We start from the raw sequence: 21,305 nt of genomic DNA, 5'->3' as shown, positions 1-21,305 counted from the left end.
ATTGAGGGGCTGAACTGGTTGACTTCTTAGGAACTGGTCCCTTCCAGTTCTGGGATGTTTTATTTCCTTTCTGGAACTTCACCAAAAAGTCATTGTGCCTGCCACATCTGGAGCAATGAAGAATATTTGCAGCTGTGAGAAGCCTGGGAAAATCCTGTAGAAGTATATGTTGGGAAAGAAGAGCACACTCTCTGTCTTCTCTTCTCTCTCTCTCTCTCTCTCTCTCTCTCTCTCTCTCTCTCTCTCTCTCTCTCTCTCTCTCTCTCTCTCTTTCTCCTCTCCTCTCTCTCTGTCTCTCTGTCTCTGTCTCTGTCTCTCTCTCTCTCTCACACACACACACACACACACACACACATACATACACACACACACACAACACTCACTCATACTCACACAGTCACTGACATTTCCCTCTCTCATCTCTCTCTACCCTTCTCCTACCCCTCTTGGGGAATATTTAAAATTCCAGGAATCTGAGTTGCTTCCAAGCAGTAAAGGGCTGGTATCTCAGAGTTCAGGGAGGGCTGGAGAGCTTGAATAATTACAGTCAGTATCATCTGCTTGGAAAATTGTAGTGGAAATCCTGGTGGCTTACCATGGGGCAGCCACTCAGAGCCAAAATCTAATGTAGGAATTCTTAACCCAGGGTATATGAATTAGCTTTTTTTCTTTCAAACTTTGATATGATTGGCCTTGATTTTCTTAGTAATCCTATGCATTTTATTGTATGCATTTAAATATTATTCTGAGAAGGGGGCCATGACCCCCTTTAACCCAAAGTTAAGAACCCCTACTCTAAAGCATAGCAGAGAAGGCATAGTGTACACAGGAAAGATCAGTGGTTCTGGAATCAGAGAAACTGGGTTCATTTCCCAACTATAATGTTTATTTCCTATGTAAGCTTGAGCAAATGGCTCAAAAGCCTACATCCTCAGTTTGCTCATCTGTAAAAAGGCAGAGTTGTATTAGAGGACCTCTGAGATTCCTTTTACTTCTAGAACTTTGAGTTTCAGTGCTGGCATTGTATTATACTAGAAAAAATTTGGTAGTCTGATGATTTTTTATTTTTTTTATTTTTGCAGGGCAATGAGGGTTAAGTGACTCGGCCAGGGTCACACAGCTATTAAGTGGCAAGCATCTGAGGCTGAATTTAAACTCAGGTCCTCCTGAATCCAGGGCTGGTGCTTTATCCACTGCGTCACCTAGCTAACCCCAGTCTGATGATTTTTAGCATCTTATCTTATAATTGAGTTGGGGAAATTAAGTTTTACACATAGGAAACATGATCTCCACAGTGGAAAGCCATACCAAGCACATTGACTGGTACACAACAGATGTTTATTAAGTATTTCTTTGATTAATCAATCTCTACCTCCTGAAATTTTCTTAGAACACTTTGGAACTTTCTCTACATTGTATTATACATATCTGTTCTCATGCCATATTCACCCTTCCCCCAACTCCCATCTCCAGTTAGCTGTTTAAGAACAAAGACAGTGGACGTACATACACACACACACACACCCTTAGACCCTAGCATAGTACTTTGCCCAGAGGAGATACAATAAATGTCTTTGGAAACATGAAAAATGAAGCCAAATGCTGAGTAATTGTGATGAGCGATCTTGGCCTAGAGAAGAGATGGAGACTTCCCCATCCTAATAGCAGAAAGATTGCAGATGGAGACTGCAGAAAATGGCATACGCTGTCAGCCATGATCACTGTCAATTACTTTTGCTTCACCATTTCCCGAGCTTTGCAAGGAAGGCCACAGAGATTAAGATCTAGAGCTAGAAGGGAGCTTAGAGGTCATCTAGTCCAACCTCCTCATTTTACAGATGAGGAAACTGAGGCTCATAGAGGTTAAGTGACTTGGCCAAGATCATATAAACGGTGCAAAGCTGAAGTTTTGTTTTTGTTTTTTTTTTTGGCAGGGCAATGGGGGTTAAGTGACTTACCCAGGGTCACACAGCTAGTAAGTGTCAAGTGTCTGAGGCCGGATTTGAACTCAGGTCCTCTTGAATCCAGGGCCAGTGCTTTATCCACTGCGCCACCTAGCTGCCCCAAAGCTGAAGTTTTAACCCAGGTCTTCTGCCTCCAAATACAATTTTCTTTCTATACAACACTACATTTAGTGGGTGATGGTGAAGATGGGGTAGAAGTGTTGTGTGTAGGAGGCAGGGGAAGGATAAGGTTGGTGTAACTGAAAAATAATGATGTAAAAACAAAAGATACTCAAAATATGGGTAATATATATATATATTTAATCTGTTGACTGAAATTGAGCCAAAGAGCAACATAAGGTAGAATATTATTACGTGGCAGACTGAGTATCATACAAGTACAGCAGAGGAAATGAATGAGGGCTAGAATAGTCAGAGATGAGTCTTCTGGGTTGTGTTTCTCCATGAGAATCAGGTGGAGGAGGGTCACCCAAATCAACACCCACCTGATAGGAGTCTGAGCATCAGAGACCCCAAGATGTGCAGCTCCAACCATCCTAACCTCAAGATCTGGGTATCTGGAAAGACAGGTACCCAGGGTGGGGAAAGAGCAGGAGTAGACCTAAGAGATCCAGATGACTCTTCATGACCCCATCTGGGGTTTTCTTGGCAAAGATGCTGGAGTGGTTTGTTATCTCCTTCACCAGCTCATTTTACAGATGAGAAAACTGAGACAAAAATGGTTAAGTGACTTGTCCAGGGTCACACAGCTAGATGAGTCTTTCTGACCCCAAGCCCGACACTCTAACTACCTAGCTGCCCACCAGGAAGCTGCCTGAGAATTAGGAAGTGCCCAGAGGCAAGTTGTACATGATAGCGATGTCAGCAGATCATGGACTTAAAGCTGGAAGGGACCTTAAGTCACATGAGGCCCCCAGCACTCCTGAATGTGGCTGAGGCAGATAGAAATATAATTGGGAAATAGTTAACAAAATCAATAATAGTATAATAAGATAGAGATAAAGTCCCATTTTAAAATTAAGTCAACATGTGACCCTCAATGATCCTTATGTGCAGACTAGTGATTCCTGTTTCTACTTGAATTTTACACCACCAATCTAAAGAACCATCTCTGACATCTTAACTTGAGTCCAAGGATAAATTTCAAAGAGTCTATGAACTTGGGTGGAAAAAAAATTACATCTTTATTTTCACTAACCTCTAACTGAAATTTAGCATTTCCTTCAATTATTTAGAAGTATTACTCTGAGGGGTCCAAAGACTTTGCCAAGCTGCTAAGTAGTCCGTGAAACAAGACAGGTTAAGAATTCTTGAACTGGTCCACCCCCACTGATGTAGAGATGAGGGAACAGAGGCCCAAAGAGGTTATGGGATTTATCCAAAGCTTAAAAAAACACTAAGTGGTAGAGTCCTGATTCAAAGTCCCTCCACAATTCATAACACCAATCCAACTCAGAAAATCCATCAATGCCTTCCTGCTTTACTGAATGTGTTGAATCAACTGAAATTCAGCCTTGGAGCCAGGTGTGGTAACACCCCCCACCCCCATCCCTTCCCCCTTTCCAGTCCCTTCTGCTGGGGAGGCTGAAGCTGATGGATTGCTTGAGTTAGAGAGTTCTTAGCTACAGTCTTCATGGTCTGTCCTTTGTTTTTAAAGAGGACCAGTGACATGATTAGTGATGTCTTGATTCCTGGGTGAGTTGGATTGAAGTGAGGCAGAGTCGCACAAAGTTCAAAATACAGTGGCGAGACAAAAGTCAAGATGACTAGCAATGGCCTGGGATGCAGTGGTTGGCTTTGGTGTCTTCCGTGTCTGACCAAGCTCTAAACTCCATTAGCACCTGCTTTTCCACCTTCATGGTCATTGGAACAAATTGTTCTCATTTACCCATTCCACTGAGGGAAGTTTTCACATGCTAGGGGTAGATATTTCCCTAACTCACTGTTGGGTTTGAGGCCTGATGGTTACCCTCAACCTTTTTTTCTGTGGGGCAAAGTGACTTGCCCAGGGTCACACAGCTAGTAAGTGTCAAGTGTCTGACACCGGATTTGAATTCAGATCCTCCTGAATCCAGGGCCAGTGCTTTATCCACTGCACCACCTAGCTGCCCCCCTACCCTCAACTTTTTTAGCCTGTTTGTAAAAACGGTTTTGCTGCAGTAGGACTATGAGCTGATTGTCTGTATTAAGCTGCCTAAGAAGCAATAAGCCAACCTGGGTAAGAAAAATGGAGCAGGTTAAAGTTTCCATGCCGATCAGTATTGGGATTGATCTGTGAGTGGTCACTGCACTTTCATCATGGGTGAGAAGAGCCAGGAAAAAAAAACAAAACAAATGCTAAATGAAAATCAGCCCTTGAGAAAACCATAGAATGTTATAACTGGCAGAGACCTTGGAGGTCACCCAATCCAATCTTATTATTTTACAAATGACAAAACTGTCCAAGGTCACACAGCTAGTGAATAATAGAGTAGGACTAGAACCTAGATCCCTTGACTCACAGTCTGTCATTCTCTAACCCAAGAGTGAATTCAGTGCTAATAAATTCAGGTCATGGCAGGCCAACATGGGGAATGTGTTTGGAGAAGGGATGCTTTCCAGTAGCTGTCAAATTATACTGTTAGTAACGTGAAATTGGCTCCCAATGGGCTTCTACCAGGCTCCTTGGCACTGTTGGAATAGAACCACAACCTTCTCTCTTGCTGACTTTAAAGGAAAGTTAAGGAAGGGAAGGCATTACACCCCTCTCTTACCCAGTGTCCCAAGCAACAACATGATAGCTCCACTGAGGACAAAAAACTCAAGGCTGAGGACAAGTACAAGTCCTTGAGTATACCACATTCCTTCTCCTTGTTCCAGAAGAAAAATATCCCTGGCCCTCCGGGAATGAGGCCCCAGGCAAAACTGACACTGTCCATTCTTCTAGAGTTTTGACTTCTCTTTGGGACTGATCCAGCTGTTTGAGGGATGGGTGGCAGCTGCTCCAGCACAAGACTCTCTCTGATCTCTTCCAGTTCAATCCCCACCCTTCTCCCAGCTGCCTCTGGCCCTTTCTCGTCTATACACACTGATTCTACTGACTTGGTAAGTGTTCCCCAGGGACTCCACTGAAAAGAACAGAGCCTTAGCCACTGGAATGCTACCCTATGCCAATCTGCTGCTCTTGTTCATTCATTTTACAAGCATTTATTAGGCACCTACTTTGTGTTAGGTGCTTGGAATATAAATAAAAGATGGTTCCTATCCTCAAGGAATTTAAATCAGCTGTCAACCGGTGGAGAAGGGGGAACTATAATAGGTAGAGGAATTGATATAAAATGCAAAAGAATTTGGGGAGGAAGGTCAGTTGTAACTACGGCATCTGAAAAGGCTTCATTTAAGAGGAGGGACTAGAGCTAAGCTTCAAAGGAAGTAAGATGTTCCAGTAGACAGATGTAAGGAGGGACCATATTTCAGACATGGGGCACGGGTTATTTGAAGACAGAGGCAAAAGGAAGAGGGTCCAAGAGGGTGTAAACAAGTGGCCAATTTGGTCAGAACTGAGAGGAATAAGAAAGACAGTAATGCAGAATCAATGTAGGCAGGTGGTGAAGGACTTCAAGGGCCAAAGAGAGGAGTGTGTGTGTGTGTGTGTGTGTGTGTGTGTGTGTGTGTGTGTGTGTTTTATTTTAGGGACAACAGAAAGTCAATGAAGTGTCCTGCTAATACAAATGTGCTTCTGCAAGTATTTTGGTGCATGTGAGGACTTTCTATCTCAGATAACAGGAGGGTAGATGTCTGGCTATGAAATCACTGGGTCAAAGGTTATGGACTTTGCTGTCACTCTTTCAGCATCAATCCAAATTGCTTTCCAAAATGACTGGACCAGTTCACAGTTCCACCAACAGAAGAGTAATAAGCCCTTCTTTCCACAAGCCCCCTCCAATGTGGATTGTTTCCATTTTTTGGTCAACTTTGCCAATAAATCAGTTGTCAGGTGAAAATCATTTGGATTTCTCTCATCCAGGTATATACCAAGGGCAGGGTGGTGGGAGCAGTCCATAACTGTACAGGGAATAAGGGGTTATATTGGGGAGGGCAGCCCCCAAGGAAAGTCAAAGGCTGGGACAAGGAACCACCTTCCCACCTTTCCTTCTCAAGTGAAAAAACCAAGGGGGCAGCTAGGTGGCACAGTGGATAAAGCACCAGTCCTGGATTCAGGAGGACCTGAGTTCAAATCCAGCCTCAGACACTTGACACTTGACACTTACTAGCTGTGTGACCTTGGATAAGTCACTTAACCCTCATTGCCCCTACCAAAAAAAATGCATTCCCAAGCCTGGGGCAGATAGGGTAAGAAAAATATGCTTCTCCTTCTTGGGGTAGGGGAATAAGAGGACCATCCTGCCGCATTATGTTAATGTAATTTGTCCATTACTTTTTTCCTTTTCTTGTTTTCTACTGGCATAATTATACATGCAAAATTCAACAAAGACATTTCACTGCTTACCTTTCTTTTCTAGTCATATTATTATTTGTTTCATTTCATAATTATTACTGAAAATAATTTAATCATATAGAAGAGGGGAATGTTAAAAATGATCCATTCTGGGCATCGAGTAGGATAGGTTTCCCACTGCCCTTCTTAATAATTCAGAATATATTTTTGTATGGATGTTTGCAATTTCAAAACAGTCTTCAATTCCTCTTTTGAGAAATTTTTGCTCTGACCACATATCCATTGGACCCAAAAACTTCTAGTCTAGTATTTGAGAATTATGGGGAAGGAAGATACCAGGGCCGGTCTCTTTAGTCTAGGCAGCAACCTAAGACAGGAGAATCTCACACCGAAATTCTACCTCTAGGGAAGGCTAATCAATTGGGTGTCAATTTCTCTACCATGCTTAGCTCCTAGTGGCTAGAGCTACTAGATTTGGAATTTAAAACAAGACCTGAATTAAAATCCTGCCTCATATACTTACTAGCTGTATGACCCTAGGCAATTTAACTAACCTCTCTTCTCCCTCAGTTTCCTCATTTGTAAAATGAGGGTAATAATACCTCATAGGGCTGTTGTAAGGGTCAACTGAAATCACTTATGTAAAATGCTTTGCAAACCTTAAAACCGCATATAAATTATATTATTACAATTATCATCACTATCATTATTATTCACCATTCTAAAGTACTTAGAAGTTTCCTAAAATGCCCAGCATATGTCTGTGATATATCCACTGTCTGCTTAGTTCCAGACCATTCGGAAATGATTCAAGAAGGAACTGGGGATAGAGATTGGGCCAAACCTCAAAGGTTCTTAGTCTTCAGATTTTTCCAGAATCTTGACCATGAGTCTAGAAGGTCACAGATGGTGTCAAGAGCCCCCCCCCACCATCTCCCTGCTATTTGGCACCTTGGCACAAGAGGCCACACAGAAGCAGTGCCACTCCAGCTTAAGATGAAGCCACCCAGGACAGCTGCACATTCTCTGACATTAAGTGATCAGGAGTTGAGGATGGATGAAGTTCCCTCCAGTTGGCAGTATTCTCACTGTACTCCGTACTCTAATGCACTAATATTTTCATTTACACTGTATTCATATGCATATATGTTCTATCCCAACTAACTTTTGACAAACAAGGCCTCTTAGAAAAATAAGTGAATTTTGTGTCAAAGACCCTGAATTAAAAGCCCAGCTAAGAGGTGCCTAACTTCTTCTGTTTCAGTGTCTTCATTTGTAAAAGCAAGGGGTTTGGACCTGATGTCTTTGGAGTTCTATATCTTTCCTACATCTTATTTAGCTTTAGAACAGGAAACAAACATTAAGCACTTACTATGTGCCAGATGCCATACTAAGTGCTTTACAAATATCTCAGATCCTCACAACAACACTCTGAGTTAGGTACTATTATTATCTCCATTATAGAGTTGGGGAAACTGAGGCAGGCCAAGATCAAGTGACTTGCACAGAGTCACACAGTTAGTTGTTTGAGGCCAGATATGAACTCAGGTCTTCCCAACTCCTAGCCTAGTGTTCTATTCAGTATGTCACTCAATTGCCCAGAAGACCTGGGTTCAGGTTCTAGCTCTACTACTTAACCAGGTATATGGTCATGAGCAAGCCATCTATCATCCCTGAAAATATTTTTCCTCCCTGGTAAAATGATGATAACAATAACACCACTTTTAATTTACAGGATTGTTTTCAGGAAAGCATTTTTCAAACCAAGTGCTGTATCAGACAAAGGGCAGCAGTATGAGGTAGTGGCAAGCTCATTAGATTAGGAAGGAGAGGGCCTGAGCTCAAATCTCACCTCTGTTACTTGTTACCTTCCTGACCCTGGACAAGTCGTATTACCTGGCTTGTTTCCTCATCTCTAAAATGATGGGGTTGGACTAAATGGCCTTTAAAGTTTGCAAAGTGCTTCACATAGATTATCTCATTTGATCTTTACAATTGTCCTTTGAGATAGATGTTATTATTACCTCATTTTACAGATGAGGAAACTGAGGCTGAAGAGGTAAAATGACTTTCCCAGGGTCACATAGCAAAGTAAGTTTCTGAGGAAGGATTTGAACTCGGTTCTTCCTTTTTTTTTTTTAAGTGAGGCAATTGGGGTTAAGTGACTTGCCCAGGGTCACACAGCAAGTAAGTGTTAAGTGTCTGAGGCCGGATTTGAACTCAGGTACTCCTGACTCCAGAGCCAGTGTTCTATCCACTGCGCCATCTAGCTGCCCCATCGGTTCTTCCTTTTAAAAAAATTGGGGGGGGGGCGGGGGCAATGAGGGTTAAGTGACTTGCCCAGGGTCACACAGCTAGTAAGTATCAAGTGTCAGAGGCCGGATTTGAACTCAGGTCATCCTGAATCCAGGACCAGTGCTTTATCCACTGCACCACCTAGCTGCCCCCTGAACTCGGTTCTTCCTGACCCCAAGCCCTGCATTCTATCCCCTGCACCACCTCCTTGCCTTAAGGCCTATGATCTTCTGACCATAATAGGTAATTAATAGTCATAATAAAGAGAAGCAAATGTTTTTCCCAAAGTTAAAATGAAGGTAAATAACAGAACTCAGAATCTAACCTAAGTTTGCCAACTACAAACCCAGTGTTCTTTCCACTACTCTGATATCTCATATCAGTATTTCCCACTCAGCCGAGTACAAGCTGCCCAGTAGCCATTGTGGGTCTTCACCCTTCTCACCTGACTGTTCTTCTAATGCCACTTGGTGGTCCCAAGACCTCTGAGGATGAAAGGAATCTAACTTTTCTAAGACAGGGCTTTCTAACTCTTGTTATGTAATGAAGCCATTGGGCAGTCTAGTGAAATTGATGGACTGATTTCTCCATATAAAGTTTTTTAAATGCATAGGACAATGGAGACTACTTATATTGAAATACAGATCCCTTCCACATTGAGTGGGTGAGGGGCACAGTGCCCGTCATCTGAAAAATCAGTATAAAATTTTTTGGCCCTCCCTTTATACCAGAGAAGTCTGACTTTTTTTCTTTTTCTTTTTCTTTTTCTTTTTCTTTTTCTTTTTCTTTTTCTTTTATGGGGTGTTTACAGTACCTTATTTTAAAATTTGGGTCAATATTATATGATACTATACATATATTTGATGAATTTCTAAGTTTCTAACCTTTTTCCGTGTCATCTGCTGACCTTCATTTGTCATCTGTGGCTTTAACAAAATTCTTCCAAAATTCCCGTTTAATTTCTTATGCTGACCCACAATATATCAAAACCTCAGTGGGGAAAGTTGCTATGTGGAAGGGATAACTGTACAGTCATCAAACTGAATGAAAAACAAATTCATGAACTCCAGGCTAAGAACCCCAGCATTAAGTGAATTCTTGGCCTGGGTGGGCCCTTCTTCTCCTCCAGGCCATAGGGACATATGCAGACTGGGGTGCATTGGAAAGGGTGTCAAAGTCTGTCCAAGAGGCTTCTTCTGTAATAGTTAGGTCTTGCTAGCCAAACCAAGCCCAGGCTTTATCAGCACAACGTGGGAGCCCACTGGCTGGGAAAATCCCTTACTTTGTCCTAGTTTCAGTCATAGACAAAGCTACTTCCTCTAAATCTCAGTCATTGGAATTTAATGTTCTCAAGAGGCATGAGAATAAGATTTAGCTTCCCAAAGTCCTACATTCTGGGTGTCCTTTTGAGAAGTCATCTCCTACATAGTTGTTTTTCAGTCATGTTAGAATCTTTATGCCCCATTTGGGGTTTTCCTGGCAGAGATACTAAAGTGGTTTGCCATTTCCTTCTCCAGCTCATTTTGGAGAAGACAAACTGAAGCAAACAGGGTTAAGTGACTTGTCCAGGGTCATGCAGCTAGAAAGTGTCTGAGGCCAGATTTAAACTCAGTAAAATGAATCTTCCTGATTCCGGACCTGGCACCCTAATTAATCACAGTGCTACCTAGCTCTTCCCCAATCTACATCCTTTTGACTTAAATTAGGAATGCACATATTCATGCCAGCAGCAGATTCATTTGCTTACCCAAATCTCTCTCCTTACCTTCCAGCAAACATTCCATAGCTCTTAGCAATTTTATCAGTGCTAAGAATTGTCTACCAGGAAGTTCTTTGTGTCTCATCAAAGTCCCTCTAGTGACAGCTTTAGGCCATCTCTTCTTGTCCAATTAATTTCTTTCCAAGTAGAGAAGCTAATTCACTTTCAAGCAGATCCAAAGCTATTCCCAACCCTTCAACTAATCTTTCTTTCCGAGGCTTCAGACCAGATAGCAGAGTCTTCAAGAGCCAACCTCACCAGGTCAGGCTCTCCCCACTGTGGTTTGCGCTCACACAGGAAATACTGGCCCATTTCCACTTTCTGGGGGATCTGCTTATCTATCTGCTCTTCCACATGCTATTCAGCTTTATTTGCCAGACTCGTCCAAGATTACCTGCCCCCTAACCGTTGCGGTTTTTAACCACTCACAGGGTTCAAGATAAACATTTGTGAATCAGACCCATTTTATATGCTCCATATTGACCCCTCTACTGGGCAGCTAGGTGGCATCAGGCCTGCAGTCAGGAAGATCTGAGTTCAAATCTTGCTTCAGACACCTATTAGTTATATGACCCTGAGCAAGTCATTTAACTCTGTTTGCTTCAGTTTCCTCATCTGTAGAATGAGCTGGAGAAGGAAATGGCAAACCACTTCCATATCTTTACCAAGGAAACCCTAAATGGGGTCACAAAGAGTCAAATACAACTAAAATGACTGAACAACAACAGTGTCGACCCCTCTCACCTCATGTTAGGGATACAAAAAAAATTGTTCTTTTCTTCAAGAAAACCATCCAAGAAATTTAGCTCACAAATACATTCACACACACACACATACACACTCTCATTCAAGGCTATGAAATATGTCCCCTCCAGCACTCACTACCATAAGATTTTGGTGTTATATTTTTGCAAGTAGTTTATCTTCAGCCTTGTTTTCCAAAAAGATTGTTCACCAAGAAGTTCGTGGTCACTTGATTAATATGGGTCTTTAAAAGTTTCTTTCTTAAAGAAATCTACCCAAACCTAGATTGCAGACTCCTTGAGGAAAGACCTCCATCTAACATGTTTAGGCTCTTAGTGTTTCTTGAATGAATGAATGAATGAATGAATGAATGAATGAATATTAATGTCAAATGGACAGGCACACAAGATTTGATCATTTCAACTTATCAATTGTTATTAAAGCGCAATAGATATCACATTTGCTTTTTTAAAAAAGAGAGAGAAATTAAGTTAAAGGGCTTGTGATACAGACACCTGCCCTTTTGCTCAGGGAACAAAGCAGATTAGTCTTCTCTTAACACTCACCTCCCTGGGGACAGATCAGATGATCAGAAAATCATAGATTTCGAGTTGGAAGGGATCTTAGAGATAATCTTATCCAACCCTCTCAATTCACAGATGAGGAAAGTGAGACTCAGTGAGTCATCTTGAGATGACCTGCTCAAGGTAAGAGTCAGTGCCGGGATTCAAACCCAGTGTCTCTGAATTTATATCCAGGACTCTTTCCACAGCAAACTCCCATCCTTTGGTGACTGAAGTTTGATACCTAGGACTATTCTATGTCTCTAGCAGGTAAGGAAGACAAAGGTCCCTCCTCTCCTTTCTAGTCTGGACTGAAACTCTGGGGCCATCTAGGCTTCTAGACAGTTGACATCATCTCAACTTTTCTGCCATTAGCTGCCTCCCCCACATTTCCCTGAAAGACCAACCAAACAGAGCTTCCTCAGATAGTTGCAGGAACCCCAGCCAGGGAAGACTTGGCATGGGAAAGGGGGAAAGAATATCCCAGCCAAGATTGCCTCCTCTTGACAGTTAAGGAAGGAGGAAGGCAGGGTGGTGCAGTAGAAAGAGCACAGGCCTTTTCAGAGGACCCGGCTTCAACTCTTGCCTCTGATACTCCCAGAATAACCTTAATCGAGTCATTCAACTGCCTGTTGACCTCAGTTTTCTCATCTGTAAAATGGAGGCTCCTTCACAGAGTTGCTGTGGAGCAAGAATTTTGAATTTCTTAAGAGTGCTATAGAAATATGAATTATTTATGATCACCACCCAGTGTATACTATTGCTGTTGATCCCCAGGATCCCCTCCTGGAAGAGGGCAAACAAGGGCAATGTTCCATTCCTCCTAGGTTCTGTCTGGCACATGTCCCCATTGCCTAATTGGGGAGTTCCCTCTCCCCCCACCTGCTGCCCCTAAATTTCTGGTTTGCCCAGCCTTGAGCTGCTTGTCATTCTCTTTCCCATCTCCCAATTTCTCCATAATTGAGTCAGGAGTGGAGGGAGGGGGAGAAGAGAAGACTGTACCCCAAAACATCAAAGACAGCAAGGGTTTCTGAGGGTCCCCAAACAATCAATCAAGTGACTATTTACTTAGCATCTAGGATGTTTCAAGCTTTATTCAGGGTAAGGAGAAACACAAGGACAAAATCGAAACAGTTCCTGCCTTCAAGAGGCTTACATTTAATAGGGAAATACAATCTATACATATCTAGCTATAAACAAAAAATACCAAAAATATGATCAGAGGTTTAGAGCTAGAAAGGACCTTAGATGCCATCTCGTCCAACCCCCTCATTATTTATTTTTTTTTTGTAGGGCAATGAGGGTTAAGTGACTTGCCCAGGGTCACACAGCTAGTAAGTGTCAAGTGTCTGAAGCTGGATTTGAACTCAGGTCCTCCTGAATCCAGGGCCAGTGCTTTATCCTCTGTGCAACCTGGCTGTCCCCCCAACCCCCTCATTCTACAGATGAGAATACTGAGGCTCAAAGGCCTTAAGTGACTTGCCAAGTAACAATTAGTGCCAAAAGCAGGATTCATATACATGTTTTCCTGGTTCCAAGTACATAACTCTGATACACCAGGGCTCCTTAACCTTGTTTATGTCTAGTGAAACCTACAGTCTCAGAATTGTCCTTTGTTGTTGTTGGCTCATTTCAGTCATATCCAACTCTTCATGACTATGGTCAGAGTTGCAGGGGCGAGGTGGGGGGCAGTTCTTGACAAATAGAGGAGGGGTTTGCCATTTCCTTCTTCAGCTCATTTTACAGATGAGAAAACTGAGGCAGAATTAAGTGACTTGCCCAGGGTCACAAAGCTAGTAAATGTCTGAACTCAGGAAGACGAGTCCTTCTTACCCTAGGCCCAGCACTCTGTTCACTGTGCCACCTAACACATAAAATAAAATATTCAGGATTACAAAGAAAATCAATTCTATTGAAATATAATTATAATTTGTGTGTGTGTGTGTGTGTGTGTGTGAAGTATACTGACTACACTATACAAACTAAATGAGGCAATCAGGAAAAGCTTCAGAGAGAAGGTAGTTAGCTGTGTGACCTTGGGCAAGTCACTTAACCCTCATTGCTTGAAAGGAAGAAAGAAAGAAAGAAAGAAAGAAAGAAAGAAAGAAAGAAAGAAAGAAAGAAAGAAAGAAAGAAAGAAAGAAAGAAAGAAAGAAAGAAAGAAAGTACTGGACCTGAATCTTGAAAGAAACGAGGGGTTTGAAGAACCCATTGGAGACTCACTCACCAATTCCTTAGTTCCCTAGTGTTGAAGGCAGAGTTGGAAGGCTAGGAGAAGGATCAGAAGTGGTTATGCCAATGGCAAAGAGATTCTCTCTACCCTCCTTGAGTCAGCCGTGAAAGAGAGAAAGGCAGCCAGCTACAGGAGGAATCAGAAAGGCCCCCCAAAATGGAACAACAACAATGCCTTGCTTACCCACACTCATGCCCTCCACCCCACAGGTATCAGATTACCAACCATAATACTCCCTGGGTGGTAGCTCAGCCTGGCGTATTTTTAGACTCCCCCCCACCTCCCCACTTCACTTGCTCCTAATGAGAGCCAGATGCCTCCTCCTCCTCCTCCTCCTCCTCCTCCTCCTCCTCCTCCTCCTCCTCCTCCTCCTCCTCCTCTAGCTGCATTTAACATTTCCCTCCACAATCCAACCTAATTGCACAGCCCCAGCTCCAGAATGGTGTTTAGATAAGTCCTGAGGGGAGCCAGTTGCCCCCCCCCACCACACACACACCCGGCCCCCCTGCCCCAGGGCTCCCCTCTCCTGTTCCCCTCTTGCTTTGCAGGAACTGGAACCGCATCCTTAAATGGGCTTCCAGCTCCCTCAATGCTGCCAGATGCATGTTGCTCCATTCCAGAGGCTATTGCCAATGCCTATGTCCCCAACTATCCTTTAAACCAAAGGTGTTCTTAAATAAGGGGTAGGAGAGAAATGGATCCCCAAATCTTCTGTGCTTAGGTTTCAGGAATCCATGAACACGGACGGGGGAAAATTACACCTTTATTTCAATATAATTGGTTTTCTTTCTAACCTTGTATATTTTACTTTATGCTTTTAACAACATTAAATTATGTGTTAACAACAAAATATGCATTAACATTTCTGAAAAGCGGTCAATAGGTTTCACCAGACTCCACAACACAAAAAAGTTTAAGAACCCCAAATGTGCATCCTGAACTCCCAAATCCATGCCAACAGACCTGCCTTCAACCCTACTTCCACCCCCTCAGATCCCTGCATTCTGACCCCCAGATCCCTGACTTCCCACCACTAAGTGGGTATTTCTAGGCTGCTGCTGCTGTCCTGTCATTCTCTACTATGGCTAATAGTGTCAGTCTGAAATCCTACACCCAAATTGAACCTGAAACTACTACTAGACTCTTTATAGCCTATTGGAGGGGAGAGGAAATAATGGGCACACCCACAAGCTGTATGCTGGCAAACACAGAGACAAATTATACATACATACATATGTGTGTACATATGTTTATACACACATATATATGTATTGTGTGTATATATGTATGTATCTGATTATCCAGGTGCTGAGGTTGGGGAAGATGATGTAAAGAACTGCCCCATTGATTCTCAAAACAAGATTCCCAAAGGACCCAGAAATCTGAGTCATTTCTACCGGGATTTAATATAGTTTGTCCTGGCCAACTTCTCTCCTTAGTCATGACTTAATATGAAAATGAGAAGTCTTCTCTATACACCAATGGGGTATATGGAAGTGAAGTGACCAAGATAGGTCTAAGGATGTGGGGGGAGCCTGGCTAAGATGAAAAACTGGCCCTGAGGGATCTAAAAATTAGATAATCCACCAGAAGATAATTGAGAATTCGTATTCAGAGGTATGTACATATATGTGAATATATGGATCTAAGCATGTATACATATGGGTTTTTTGGTTTGCTTTTGTCCAGACCTGTGATTTCACTGGTCTAGGCCAAGGGTTTTCAAACTTTTTGGTCTCAGAAGCTCTTTACATTCTTTTTTTGGTTTTGTTTTGCAGGGCAATGAGGGTTAAGTGACTTGCCCAGGGTCACACAGCTAGTAAGTGTCAAGTGTCTGAGGCTGGATTTGAACTCAGGTCCTCCTGAATCCAGGGCTGGTGCTTTATCCACTGCACCACCTAACTGCCCACAGCTCTTTACATTCTTAAATTGTATCGAGGATATCCCAAAGATCTTTGTTCACATGGGTTATATCTATAGATGTTTACCATATTTGACATTATTATTATGAAAATATTTTGACCTTATAGGGACCTGAAAGGATCTTAGGGACTCCCAGGCATCCCTGGACCACACTTGGAGAATTCTTAGTATAGGGAACCCTCTACCACGGCAGGTCAACAATTTGGCCTGCCAATTACAATCTTAAAGAATTTCCTAGACCAGCAAAAGGTCAAATAACTTGTCTAGGGTCACACAGAAAATACTCATCAGAGGCAAAGTCTGAACCTAGGTCTTTCTGACTAGACTACACCCCCTATATCTCTCTCATGTACATCTGTATTGATTTCCAGGATGGGCCAAAAGTTACAAATATTTAATAACTCCTTCATTTTTTGTTTTTAATTTGCAGCACCATAGCATCATATGCAGTATATATAGGAAATGAATTTACATTATGTGTGAAAAATCAAATCTTTTAAATGGCAAAAATAAAGAAAAATAATTTTCAAAAAGTTATTAAAGCATCAGACCCCCTTCTTGATTTTTGCCCACCTTGTATATGTGTGTGTATACATGCACACATGCATATATGAATATGTTTTTATACTAGACTATAGCTCCTATATATCTCTTTTGTACATCTATATAATTTATACATATATATGTGTGTGTGTCTATACACACATACACACTCAGGTGTACTGAAGTCAGTTCAAACTTACTTGGGATATTCAGTTTAAATTTCAGTGTAAGCATTTGCACTTCAGAATTATAGCAAAGGTTACAAATTACTATTTAAGTTATGATTTTGTATATTGTTTTCTGTTACTTAAGGAAGTGATAGAAAAAACTGTTAAAAATGTAACTTTTTAAAGGCACACCTTTTTTTTTTTTTTTTTGGTGAGGCAGTTGGGGATAAGTGACTTGCCAAGGGTCACACAGCTAGTGTCAAGTGTCTGAAGTCGGATTTGAACTCAGGTCCTCCTGACTCCAGGGCCAGTTCTCCATCCATCCACTGTGCCACCTAGCCCCAAGGCACACTTTTTAATCCCATAGACCCAACTGTTAAACATTTACCAGCCTACTCTCCCTGTGGTACACGAGGGAGAAATAAGTAAAACATTTTCTTCTAATATAAATGTTAGTTGGTATTTACTGTTATTATTACATACTAGAGGAAGGCAACCTGAATTTGTACAACGTGCTGCAAAAGCTTTCTGTAGCCAGCAATTAACCACTGTGTTGATGTAAGACCTTTCCTCCAGGAAAGGATCAAGTCAGAGAAGGGTTAAGAAATGGAGCAAATTACCTGAAGGAGATGGACAGGTTAGGGGCCCCATCCTCCCTGGGCTGGACCAGCATTTGCTTGAAGCCCTTACCTCTTCACATTCTATTTCCATTCCTTGGCCTGTCCTTTTTCCTCTGGTCTCTCTCTTACTCCACCCCAGAAAATGTCTCTAGTGACTACAACACAAAAGCCGTTACCAGTGTTTTCAAATAAACCCCAGGCTTCTCTCCTTCTGTAACCTGGGTATCTTCTCTACCAGGGACTGGTCTCCTCCCACCCTTCCCTGTGGGGTGGGGCTGTCAGCAGGCAGAGGAGAATAAGCTAAACTGCACAGGGGCTTCCTACTCACTGGCCTTCCTGAGCCCTATACCATCCATAGCTTTAAAAAAAAATTTTTTTTTAAAGTTGCCTGGTCCCACAAGTCCCCCAGGAACATCCAATAATACTCCATATCTCTCAGGAAAGCCTCCCCAGATGCAAGCCCTTAATCTCACCCTGACTCTTGTCAACACCTTCAGCCCTCCCAACCCTTCCAGAAAACAGGGCTCTCTGTCCCTTCCCAAGGTCTATGTTGTCTTCTCAACTAGAGGCCAAATGCCTTGGAGAAAAGGACTAGCCTGACCCCACCCTTTCCCCCAACCACTCAGGATTCCATATTCTCCCCTCCCTCCCCAGACCTCTCAACCATGCCTGAGCTTCTAAGAGGCTCTCAAAAGTTCAATATCCAGACCAAGTTGGGTGGGAAGACTAGAGAAACAACTGATTTCCCTTGCTCTCTGTCAGTCCCATTTAATATATTACCCACCTAACAGGTCAAGGCAGCAGTAGGGTAGTGTTATTCCCCTTGTAGAGCTAAAAGCCAAGGCACAGGCAGCGCTTTCTGCCTCAGCACCAGCGGGAAAGGTGCTAAGTAGAGTCTCCCTTCCCCAGTCTTCCACATAGCCACACAACTGAGAGGGAGGGCATAGCTTGATAGATTTGCCTGCAACTTTAAGGATTCCACTGCTTTGCTTGTGGGAGAAAGCAATTGCTAACAGGACTTGGTTCACTTCGGTCATCCTCAAAGCAGAACCTTCTCTGAATGCGTTTCTGTATGAAAGGGATTGTTGGTCCCGGAAGCCCAACTTCGCTTGGCCACTCTCTTCGCCCCCTCTTTTTTGTACCCAATTTAGAACTTTCAGGCCCTCTGAACATAAATGTACCACTGCCCTAGGATGTTAGAACCGACGGCTAATGAACTGTAATAAATGTCTATTGGGTAGTACCTTGGTGCAACCTACTTACAAGTAAGTGTAAGTTAGACCGTACCAAGGTGGACGAAGGAAGAAGGCGATTTCAGGGGGTGTCCTTTCCCAAAAATTCAAACACTAATTCATCCATTTTTCTTTATTTTCCCTTCTAGTCCCCTTCCTTCTAGACTCCAAGCGGGGGGGAGGGGGAGGGATGAGGGGGGCGTCAGGGCTGCACCCCGCCAACACCCCCACCCCCACCCCGACCCAACTGTTAGGTTTCACCCCGCTGGGGGGCGCTGCCGGGCCGCGATTCTGACCAGGGTGGGCTCGGGCAGCACTGTCAGACCCAAAGGCACCGGGGCGCCGGGCCGTCGGGGTGGTGCCCACCTAGTTGACCCCTCGCTGCGGGCATACATCTAAGGGGACCCGATCCTCCAGCCCGCAAGTCCGCGACATGTGGGTGATCCACGGAGGAACGGGGCCGGCAGGGCGACGGGAGCTGTCCCGGCTCTTCCATTCCCCAACTTTTCCCGCCCACATCGACGCTGTAGACTAAGGCGCCCCGGGAAGGAGGGGGTTAGGGGGTGGATGGAAGAGGTCCCAGTCGTAGCTGGGGAAACGTGACAGGCACGGGGCGAGGGGCACTGGCTCCAGGAGCTCAGCGAGCAGACAAGCGGATCCGCAGCAAGAGTCGAGCCCTAGCCTGCTGCGTACGTTCCGTCCCCCCACCCCGACCCCAGTCCTAGACAACTCGGTCCCCAGGCTTAGGTGGCCGCTCTAACTGCTGGGCTAGGGGGCTCCAGGCACCCCCTCTCCCCTCCCTCACTTCTCTCCCTCTGGGCTCCCCCGGCCCCCCGAATCCCCTTCCTCAGTGCGCCGCCCCTCTCTCCACCCTCGTCGGGGGCACTACTCACGGAGGGGCCGGCGGGGCTGGCAGCGGGATGGGCCGGGACGGGCTGGAGCTGGAGGCGAGGCCGCCGGGCTGTTTTGAAGCTCTGGGGTTGGGACTCTCTTCTCTCCCTCACTTCTCCTCCTCCACCTCCTCCTCCTCCTCCTCCTCCTCGGGTGGTGAGGAACCTCCTCCCCCATCCGACCCAACCCCACCCCTCTTCTCCCCTCCCCTCCCCTCCTCCTGTCCTCAATCCCGCCTCCCCGGGCCGTGATGGCAAGAGCGGGGAAACTGGACGTGTGGAAGAGAGCAGATGGGCAAGGGGCCGGGAGTACCCCACTCCACCCCGCGACGACCCTCCTCTCTTCTCTCCGGCCCACCTGGAATTCCCAGAAACTTTGTCAAAGTGGGGACCTGATCGGTAGTGGGGGTGGCTAGGTTCGGGGTGCCCTGGGGATAGCCAGCGAGCTTCCCTGAGCTCGTTCCCAGTCCTCCATCAGCTCCCCAAGAGGTTTTCTTACCCCGTCAGCCCCCTAGCTTCTTCGCAGAACTTGGGGTCTCTCTTTGGGCAACGGTGGGATGGGGGCGGGGACGGGGTGGCGCCGTGGTGTGAAGGCGAGAGTCTAAGGCGGGCAGGGAAAGGAAAGGAAAACTTTGCAAAAAAAAAAAAAAGGAGAACGTTGTTTTTAACTTCGGGTCACCCCGGGAGCAGATCCCTGACCCTGTCTCCATCTCCCAACCCCCAAGCCCTGTCCCTTCCCTCAGTTTCCCTTCTGGGAGTTGATAGGGGTGAGGGACTGGATGGGATTGGAAGACAGGGCTTAATTTGCACAGCTCCCCCAGGTTCTGCCACTAACTTGCTGTGTGAGATTTCTCAAGCCACTTGATTTCTTTGGACCTAAGTTTTCTCCTTTATAACATCAAGGGGTCGTGGAGTGGGGATCTCCCAGATTTCCCTTCCAACTTTGACAATCTTTGTTTTGATAAATATATTTTTAAAGCGGGGCTGAGAAAGGAGTCTGCTAGTAGTGCCTTTGGGCACAGACTAAGCTCCGGAAACCAAGGAGGTGGGGAGTGTGGAAATATGTGAGAAAGGAGGACGGGGAAAGCAACCCAGCTGCAAGCAAGGGCCAGATGTGCGGCACATCAGGCGCCAGCGCAGCTGTCTGCCGTGTGCCTGCATTCAACCCCTGGTCTGTATGCAGAAGAGAAGGAAGCCTGAAGGAATAAATAGAAGGTCCTACGGAGAGGAATTGGAAACTGAAACAGGTTCTACAGACCCAGAAACGGAATCGTCTAGGACAGGGCTTCTTAAACTTTTCCCATTCGCGACCCCTTTTCCCCTGAGAAATTTTTACGCGACCCTGGGTAAATAGGTATATAAAATAGGTATACAAATCAAACATTTGTACTCTGAATTTTTCCCGAGCCCCACATTGGGGTCAAGACCCATAGTTTAAGAAGCTTTGGTCTAGTACAACCTTCTCATTTTACCTACGAGGAAACTGGGGCCCAGAGATATTTAGGTGACTTGTCTAAACTAGTTAGTGGCAGAACTGGCACTCAAAATCGGGTATTTTGATATTTAGTCCAGTGCTATTCCAGAGATGAGAATGAGGGTCCCACCTCCTCCACAGTACTGTCTACCTTTCCCCTCTGAACACCCGCTGCCCTTATTGTTTGTTTGATACCTTAGCAGCCTTAAGCACTTTGGGCCTAAAATATATGCTACCTTTTATTGTTAAGCTCTTTGGGAGTAGGGAGAGGTCTATGTTCTCTTTCCTCCACTGGGACAGTGTTACACCTTTCTGTATCTCAGATGTTCAAAGATTTCCTAATGTAGATGATTACGATAAAATTGAGATTTAAAGGGGTAGGAGAATGGAGGGAGAAAGGGGAGAAATGAAGGAAAGGCTGCTTCCGATGTCAAAAGTGGCCAAAGAAAAGGCCCTTAGA

The 21,305-nt window shown here is 44.3% G+C and overlaps 1 protein-coding gene across 2 annotated transcripts in view; it reads right to left on the bottom strand.

The window, feature by feature from the left end:
• Positions 1 to 19,511, bottom strand: part of EMP2 (epithelial membrane protein 2) — a 54,703-nt gene extending 35,192 nt beyond the window's left edge. For both annotated transcript variants that reach the window (XM_043968712.1, XM_043968566.1), the window contains exon 1: positions 19,375 to 19,511. The gene's annotated coding sequence lies outside the window, so the exon portion shown is untranslated. The remainder of the gene's footprint in view (positions 1 to 19,374) is intronic.
• Between the last annotated feature and the right edge of the window lie 1,794 nt (positions 19,512 to 21,305).

The sequence above is a fragment of the Dromiciops gliroides genome, chromosome 1 (assembly GCF_019393635.1).
Source record: "Dromiciops gliroides isolate mDroGli1 chromosome 1, mDroGli1.pri, whole genome shotgun sequence".
NCBI classification, from domain to species: domain Eukaryota; kingdom Metazoa; phylum Chordata; class Mammalia; order Microbiotheria; family Microbiotheriidae; genus Dromiciops; species Dromiciops gliroides.
The sequence above is the reverse complement of the archived record's forward strand: the minus strand, read 5'-3'. Positions and strand labels throughout refer to the sequence as shown.